The sequence below is a fragment of the Mesoplodon densirostris genome, chromosome 17 (genome assembly GCF_025265405.1).
Source record: "Mesoplodon densirostris isolate mMesDen1 chromosome 17, mMesDen1 primary haplotype, whole genome shotgun sequence".
NCBI classification, from domain to species: Eukaryota; Metazoa; Chordata; class Mammalia; order Artiodactyla; family Ziphiidae; genus Mesoplodon; species Mesoplodon densirostris.
This window is the reverse complement of record NC_082677.1, coordinates 7,953,820-7,963,135: the sequence shown is the minus strand read 5'-3', so window position 1 is coordinate 7,963,135 and position 9,316 is coordinate 7,953,820. Positions and strand designations below refer to the sequence as shown.

The 9,316-nt window shown below is 44.6% G+C and overlaps 1 non-coding gene across 1 annotated transcript; it reads right to left on the bottom strand.

The window, feature by feature from the left end:
• Nucleotides 1-6,645: 6,645 nt before the first annotated feature.
• Nucleotides 6,646-6,718, bottom strand: TRNAG-CCC (transfer RNA glycine (anticodon CCC)). The gene has a single exon. It is a non-coding gene; the product is annotated as a tRNA-Gly (tRNA).
• Nucleotides 6,719-9,316: the final 2,598 nt, after the last annotated feature.

Genomic DNA, 9,316 nt, shown 5'->3' with positions numbered 1-9,316 from the left:
CCATTGTTGCACCTGGTTTCAAGGCCACAGTTAATGCTCATTATCACCGTCTTCTGTTACTCATTCCAGATTCCTCTTTCCCTTGGCTGGTACCTCTGTGGGTTTCGGTAACTTACCTGGTAGGATGGCCCAGAACCTCATTCTGAGGTTTCTAAGTTCCAGTCACTTTGACCTTCTAAAGTCATAGTAATTGTCTTTCTTCATTTACCATGAAAACCAGGCAGAGCAACACAAAGAGTTATTCCAGTGCATTACCTGAGTTCCATAGATATTTCCTCTGCAACCACTGTGTAATGAGACCTCTCTGTCCTAATAGTCAGATTAATTACTCCTGCCAATATGGTGACTTCTCCTTCTTTGCTTGCTGGTCTTTTAGCACAAGAAGCCTAAGTGACTAAGCAGCAGCCATGCTTAAACCTACATGGGACTTCGTCTGTGTCCCATGGTGGAGTTCTCCTTCTAGAAACCAGAGCCTTTAAATCTGTAGAGCCTAAAGATATAGGGATAGGATGAACACATTCCCCCAGTGGGCCCCTGAATGATGGTAACAGGACAGCTTCTGCTTCCGTGTTTGGTTCTCAGACCCATGTGTTCATCTGCCGGGGACACAGTACTATGTATTGTCCTTGATCTGGGGTGTATACTACATACGACATCCTGGAGGTTGGCACGCTGTCCACACAGGGTGTTCTCTCCAAGTTGGCTCATGAGCCGTACCTTCAAAAAGCTTCTATTGCCCTCTCAGGCTGACAGTCTCCAGATAGTTGGGTGTGTAAGTAGATCAGTGAGTTCTGTGGTCACATGCTCCCTGCTGCAACTCATTTGCGGAGAGGTGGACCCCTTGGTTTATGTCATGTCATACGGATTTTCGTGTCAAAGGATAGAACGCTCTAAGGACCTGAATCATGATGTTGGCCCAGGTTATAGAAGCCAAGGAGGCAAACCCTTACTTGGAATGTGTGTCAATTCAGTCCCTATGAAGTACAGCCTGTATCGGTTTCCTAGGGCTCCTGTAACAAAGTACCATGAAATGCGTGGCTTAAAATAACAAATTTATTTTCTCACAGTTCTGAAGGCTAGAAATCCAAAATCAAGATGTCAGCTGGGCCGTGCTCCCTCTGAGACTTTGGGGGGAATCCTTTCTTGCCTCTTGCTAGCTTCTGGGGGTTTCCATCAGGGCTTGATGTTCCCTTTCCTGCAGCTGCCTAAGTGCAGCCTCTGCCTCCATCTTCATCCAGCCTTCCTCCTCTGTGTCTGTGTCTTCGTCTCTTCTCTTTAGAAGAATACTAGTCACACTGGATCAGGCCCCACGCTAATGACCACATCATAACTTGGTTGCATTTTCAAAACTGTTTCCAAATAAGGTCATACAGGTATCAGGGATTAGGACAACAACATATCTTTTAGGAGGACACAAGTCAACCCATGACATTGCCCTTCAGAGGGGACAGAGATCCAACACAGTCAACTTACCACCAAGGGGCTGGTTGGACTCCTTGAGGAATGGTGCCTTACTGAAGGCTCATTATTGGTCTTTGTTGCTGGTAGACTGGACATTCAGTAGTGACAGTCCTTAGGTCAGTCTCAGTGGGAGCTGATATTGTTGGACTCATGCATGGCGTCCCTCCTTCCCTCCATGGCCACTCTACTTGTGTCCATCCTACAGCACCAGAGTGAAAAATGACAGAGTTACTCTGTTTACTTGAGTGTCATAGGCCTCTTCTAAGTAGATGCTGTATGAGGGCCATTAACATGAAGATCTTTGCATTTGATGGATCCATTCCTGAAGGTCCAGTCACTTGCTTTTCTCAAGATCTTCTTATCCCAAATCTCCCAAGGCTTTATCTTTTAGGGAAACCAGCCAACCATCGAAGACATTTGCTACTCTTCATGAGCCTGTACTTATTCCTTCTTTGACTACATTTCTTTCTACACAGAGTAAATGATCAGATGTGCCATTTGTAGCCCTAGAAGCCCATCGGAAGAATTTCATCTAATGCTGTCATTCAGGGCCACTCCTGAGTAGGACTATAGTGCAGTAGCCGTCCATTTCTAGCTTGTATCAACATACTGCCCATGAAATAAGCTTGGCTTTCTTGCTCCTCAGTTAGCAGGTTATAAAGATACCCTGTCCCAGCGCATGCAGTCAGAGGTGTGAGCTGAGGCAAAGGTGCAAGTACAACAGTGGTGGATGACATGTCAGTTTGGGTCACCTGCTCTTGTAGCCTCTTTTTGCCCTCTGGCTCTGCTCATGCCTGATCCTGGGTGTCTCACTTCCATTTTACAGTGGAGTATTCCTGGGCCCATTGGACCTCCTAATTTGATGGGTCTCCTAGAACCCAGCTCATGATGGGCAGCTTTGGATGCATGGTGACTTGATGACATATACGAAGCACTCTGTCTTTTTTTTTTTTTTTTTTTTGCTATACGCGGGCCTCTCACTGTTGTGGCCTCTCCCGTTGTGGAGCACAGGCTCTGGACGTGCAGGCTCAGCGGCCATGGCACACGGGCCCAGCCACTCTGCGGCATGTGGGATCTTCCCGGACCGGGGCACGAACCTGCGTCCCCTGCATCGGCAGGCGGACTCTCAACCACTGCGCCACCAGGGAAGCCCAACACTCTGTCTTTATTAAGGTCCAAGAGTATACGAAGATTTATGTTTCAGTTGGTGTATGATGCTCTGCTGCAAATACCTCCAAAATCCTAGGGGTCACCAAGGTGGTTCTCCCATTGTGGCTTGCTCTAAATTCCACATGATGTCTTTTCCCTCCTCAGATTTCCTCTGATACTCTAGTAACTTCGCGGATGTATGGCCCGAGTGACAAGCTGCTTGCTTGCACAGCAGCCTGGACCTGTTGTACAATTTTTTCTTTCTCTGGGCCACACTCACTTGATAAATGGTTCAGAGCAGTATCCCTGAGTATATCTGGCACAGCAGCTGCAGTTAAGGCTAAGACTTCATTGAGTTTACATTGAGATCCTGGTCACCTTCTGGGATCTGCCAGGCTTTGGTTGGGGCCAGACTGGTGAATTAACTAGATATGTTAAGGAAACTACCACTTCTGCATCTTTTAGGTCTCTAAGGGTCTCACTGATCTCTGCCATTTTCTTCCTGTGATTTACTCTCTTGGCTTGGCAAGAGGCATTTCCAGAGGCTTTCACTCAGCATATTCAACTACTGTGGCTGTTAGCAACAGACCAAGGAATAAATGTGCTGACGACAGGTCTATTCCCATTGTTCATTGGGAGACTAGGGTAATGACTGCTGGACAAGTGGTCCTGCTGTGAACTGATCTGAGCCAAGATTCCATGTACTACCTGGCCTACATGCATCTCACTTCTGTGAAGAGGCCCTTGATGGTGTTGTGTCCTGGGTATTAATATCAACCCAGATCCTGTGTTCAACATTTCTCAAATATCTAGCGGTATTTCCCCTTCCATGGTACATGATTACCCAAGTAAATGGTTGAAACCCTTTGGGAAAGGGCTGGGGGAATTATCACTTGCCATGGTGTCGCCGATTCCTTCCTCTGGGACCTTCCTTCTGAGTCAGAGTTCCAGGTCAGAAGGATGGATCAGGGCTGGGTACTGGGCAAGGGATGAGGACTTTTTATTTGGGGAAGCTCTTCAGCCTCCTTGTTATCCATCCTTGAATTCTTTTGGCGGTATAGATGGAACAATATGTTGTTGACTACCCATCTATTTTGCCTCTTAGAGATGCCATGTTATATTAACTATCGCTGTAGCTCTCTGCAGGTTTCTCCCTGGCTCCCATGCTGACCTTGCCACTCAGGATAATTGTGCCTACCTTGCACACCTCTGATAGTGGGGCATCACTTCCTTGCCTGTTATTTCAGGATCCTATCTGTGGTCCAGGCATAGCTTGGGAACCTGTTAGAAATTCAGAATTTCAGATCCTAAACCAGTTCTACTGAATCAGAATCTGCATTTTTAACAGTATCCTCAAGCACTGTAAGTTTTGAGAAGCCCTGCTTCGCCTCAAATCTTGATCTCCCAGTTTTCAACTCTTATAACCCAAAAATGATTGTTCTTCAGCTTTAATGCTATGGTTTTAAACCTGGACTCTTTCCTGACATTGATTATCCCAGCCGTTATAGTTCATTATAGTTCAGTAGTCTGGGCCCAAGCTTTTCCTCTGATGTTGTCATTAACAGAACTGGAGAAATCACTGAGCAAAATCAGGAATTGTGTTTATCCAACCTAATCATACAAATTTATGTAAAATCCCTTGCCTTGATTATAATCATTAGTGAATGGAAACATTTTTGTATTTCCATAAGTACATGTCGTTTTTAAACATTTGCATTTTACACCAAAGAAAAAGCCACTACTTTTACCGATGAGAAACAAAATGTCATTTAAGCATTTTTTAGTCAGCAGACTCTGCTGTGACCATCAGTTGCTTCATATTGTAACTTTAACAACACAAGCATAAGGTTTCCTGGACCAACAGCCATACAGGACATTGTGCTGGGGAAGAAAGAGAAGCCTAGTAATGGCCAGGGGCTTGCGGGGGCGGGGAGTGATGAAATTGGCCCAGCTACAAAAACTGACCTTTGTGAGGTAGGTCCAGAGGTCCCATATGCAATGCCAGGGAGCATGGCCACACTTTGGAGGACATTTTGGCCATACTGTAAAACTTTCAAATGCATGTACCATTTGACGCAGAATTTCCGTTTGTACCAGTCACGTATGCATTTGGCTGCATGCAACTGAAATCTGATAAGAGACTTAACCAAATAAAGCTTTATTTTTGTCCTAAAGAGGGGATCTTTAAGGCATTCAGCTGTTCTTTTTTTTTTTTTTTTTTTTTTTTTTTTCCGTACGCGGGCCTCTCACTGTTGTGGCCTCTCCCGTTGCGGAGCACAGGCTCCGGACGTGCAAGCTCAGCAGCCGTGGCTCACGGGCCCAGCCACTCTGCAGCATGTGGGATCTTCCTGGACTGGGGCACGAACCCGCGTCCCCTGCATCGACAGGCGGACTCTCAACCACTGCGCCACCAGAGAAGCCCCATTCAGCTGTTCTTAGTGTGTGACTTTTATCCTCATGATTACAAGGTATAATTCTCTCTACCAGGCAAATTCCAGAGGAGAGCGTAAAGGGCAAAGGGCAAAAGGGACATGTCCAGCTGGGCCTATGCCCATCAACAAGCCTTCCTAGATGGGAAAATCTGTCCCATGCACTTATATATCATTGACTTTGTCACCTTGGTCACTTTGCCATCTGCCACCCAAACTACAAAGGAGTCCAAGAAGCTGAGCATTGAAAGCAGGGCACTTTGCCACCCTGCACAAAATTGGGGTTTGGTTAGCAAGGAAGAAAAGGAGAGTGGCCACTGGGTTGCCACACTAAGCTGTGGTTGCCACATCACTGCTAGGAGCTTACCCTTCAGATTTACTCTCAGCAGTACACAATATGTGCAAAGAAGCTCATGGCAGCAAAAGTCTACAATGGCAGTAATCTTAATGGCCATTAATTGAGGGCTGATTAAACAAATTATTAATTCATAATTTGAAAAATTATGTAGCAGTTAAAAAAAACCGAAGTTTATTTTTGTTCAAAGGTATCCAAAATGCTGTTAAATGGAAAATGAACACTGAATTATACAGAACTATAAAGATATATATATATATATATTTTTTTTTCTCCATTTGAGAAAAAGGAGAGAGAAGTTAGAGAATGAATTAGATATAGGTTAGTGTAGGGAGATGATTTAAAAAACTTTCTGGAAATAATGCACAATAGACTGTAAACAGAATTTACCTCTGGGATGTGGAAATGGGGCGGGGTGGGGTAACACAGGCTTTTATATCCTTTGGTACTGATTGAAGTTTTTACCATGAGTGTGAGTTACTTTTGAAATGAATAAATTAATAAGGCATTAGTATCAGGATACAAGGAAAAAAAGGATCCCAAAACAATTAAAACTGGGTATTTTGAGTGATAAGACAGTTCGGGAAATCAGAGTCCCTTCCTCCTGGGGTTTGTCGTTGTTGCCGTTAGTTTGTTTAGTGAGTTTCCTGGACTACTTCTTTATTCTTTATTCTGTCCTGTGATGTCTCTGCTTGAGTAGCCTGGTGATAATAAGTGGATAGAGGTCACCTTAGATACTCTGATCCAGTACCTCTATCAGCCTTTGCTGCGGGGCTATTTATGTGTGTTTGGGCATGTCTTCAACAGTCCAGCAATTTACAGCTCTGTTTTAGCCTTCACTTACTGTTCACACAAAGCCTCAAAGTCAGCTAGAGGTGAGAGAGCAGGGTCTTCTCAGATCATTCCTGCGAGTGTGCACAGACCAGCAGAACATGCACATGGTTTTCTAGATGCTCGGCAATCTGTCAAAGTTTTTCAAAGCTCCCTATGTACATGTGATTCCCTGATTTTTCCTTTTAAGTTTTTTAGTCAAAGTTATCCCCAGGTGGTGTTTCTCCCTCAGGCAGCTGTGGTGTTAAACAACTACCAGCGATTGTTTTTGACAGATGCCTAGGGATAAGGCTGTTTGCACAGAGCCAGCTTTGAGTCAGATCAAATAAAGACAATCTCTGATAATAGAGCTTTTAAAAATATATATATATTTATTTATTTTGGCTGTGCCGGGTCTTAGTTGCTGCATGTGGGATCTAGTTCCCCGACCAGGGATCGAACCTGGGCCCCCTGCATCGGGAGTGCAGAGTCTTACCCACTGGACCATCAGGGAAATCCCATGATAATAGAGCTTTTAAGAGAGTTGCCACATAGGTCAAATAGTGACAGTTTTCTGGAGATGGGGCTTTTGAGGAGCTTCAAACCCATTCTGGCTCCTCCCGTGGCTACTAAGCTGATAGTTTTCACAGCTACCATAGTTGCAAAGCTGTTGGTTTTCAAGGCTACTGCAAAACTGAGAAGTTGGTGGGAATAGAGCAAGATGAAAAAACATGAAGCTTGCACGCTTGCCAAGATTTAGCCATTTGTCTTGAATATAAGCACCTGAAATTTTTGCAATTCTTTGGTTACTTTCCAGAGTTCTGAAAAAGTTGATTTTGACAATTTTTTTTTTTTTTTTTTTTTTTTTGCGGTACGCGGGCCTCTCACTGCTGTGGCCTCTCCCATTGTGGAGCACAGGCTCCGGACGCACAGGCTCAGCAGCCATGGCTCACGGGCCCAGCTGCTCCACGGCACATGGGATCCTCCCTGACCGGGACACGAACCCGTGTCCCCTGCATCAGCAGGCGGACTCTCAACCACTGCGCCACCAGGGAAGCCCTCCACAGTCATTCTTAACACAGAACCCAGAGTGATCCTGTTAGGTCCTAAGTCAGATCATGTCCCTTTCCTGCTCAGGACTCCTAGAGCCTTCCCATCTTATGCAGAGTAAAGGTCTGCATTCTTACAGTGACCTGCCACGCCCTTCCTCTTGCTGTGCCTTCCTCTCTGACCTCAGCTCCTTGCGTTCTCCCCCTTATTCACTCCCCTTCAGCCACACTGAGTTCTTTGTAGTTCTTCCAGCACAGTAGACGCATTTCCACGTCAGGGCCTTGGCATCTGCCGCTGCTCCTCCCAGAATGCTCAGTCATCCGTGTACCTGGCTCCCTCATCTCACTGAGGACTTTGCCCAGATGTTAGCTTCTCAGTGAGGGCTTCCCTGCCCGCTCTGTTCAAGATTGCAAAATGTCTCCCTAAGCCTAAGCCCATTCTGTCCTCGTGTACTGCCTTAATTTTTCCCAAAGCACTTAACATTTAGCAGTTTTCTTATGTGCCAGGCACCTAGAACTGTGCCTGCACAGCATCGATGCTAATAAATATCTGTTGAACAAATATCAATGAATCACTTAGAAGAATTATTGTGTCACCTCCCAACAGGGGCATTGGGACGGTGGGGAGCCAGAAGGCAGGGTACCACTTTCCGAAGGAGAAACAGTCTCCCATATGAGTAAAGTTTCTCTTCTTTGGCCTAAATGACTAAAATCAAGCATGATCTTAGAGACAGTAATTACCACATACATGAGAAGACAAACTATGAGTGGAAATTACAGAATCAGTAAACAGTCAATTTAGGTTCCCCAAACCTATAGCTACTAGAGCAATCAGATACAGAATGCAGAATAGTTGCTGTGAGTTATATAAAGATATAAAGGATACAGTTGTAATAAAGAAAAAAAAGGAATTAATAGAGAAACTTGAAAAAAACTTGAATCAAAACTTTAAGAAATGAAAAACTTAATTGTTGATGTCAAAACACAGTGAATGAGTTCCACAGCAGATGAGATACAGCCAAAGAGAAGATATATCTGAAGAATTTAACCAACATACTGAAGAGAGATAACAAGAATGAAAATATGGAAGAGAGGTTAGAGGACAAGGAGGATTGAATGAAAAGTTCTAAACATATAAATGATTGGTGTCTCAGGAGGGTAAAGGGAGAAAACTGAGGAGAGGAAATACTTTAAAGGAAAATGACTGCAGATTTTGCAAAACTTAGGAAAAAAAAAACAACCTGACATGAATCCAGAAGGACCCAGGATGTACAGTGCCTACCAAGCAGGATACTAAAGAGAAGTTCACACCTAGAAACATTGCAGAGGAACTGCAAAATACCAAAGGAGAAGAGAAGATCTTAAGAACAGTTAGAGAGAAAGGACAGACTATGGCAACATGAGAACAGACTTCTCAACAGCAGAAATGGAACTTAAAATACAATGGAATAATAATTCCAAAGTGTAGAGAGGATAATTCACCCTAGAACCCAGCATTCCACAAAACTTGTTCAGGAATAAAAGCAAATTAAATATTTATAAATTAAGAGTACCTATAGGGCTTCCCTGGTGGCGCAGTGGTTGAGAGTCCGCCTGCCGATGCAGGGGACACGGGTTTGTGCCCTGGTCCAGGAAGATCCCACATGCCACGGAGCAGCTGGGCCCGTGAGCCATGGCCGCTGAGCCGGCGCGTCCGGAGCCTGTGCTCCACAATGGGAGAGGCCACAACAGTGAGAGGCCCACGTACCGCAAAATTAAAAAAAAAAAAAAAAAAGAGTACCTATAAATGGGAGCGTCTACTACAAAGAGACTTATTTCCAAAGAACTTTTACATTATGGACTTCAAAGAGAAGGAAAACGATTCCAAAACGATAGTCGGGGATGCAAGACAGAATGGTAGACAATAAAGTGGTGAATATTTAGGTAAATCCTAACAGGTATTATCTGTATAAAATTACAAGGCTGGTTGAAAACCATTAACAAGCAGCTCAGAATCCCGGTGTCTCCCCACCTGGTACCACCACAGAGCCTCCAGACTCCCCTCGCACCCCCATACTCCTTCT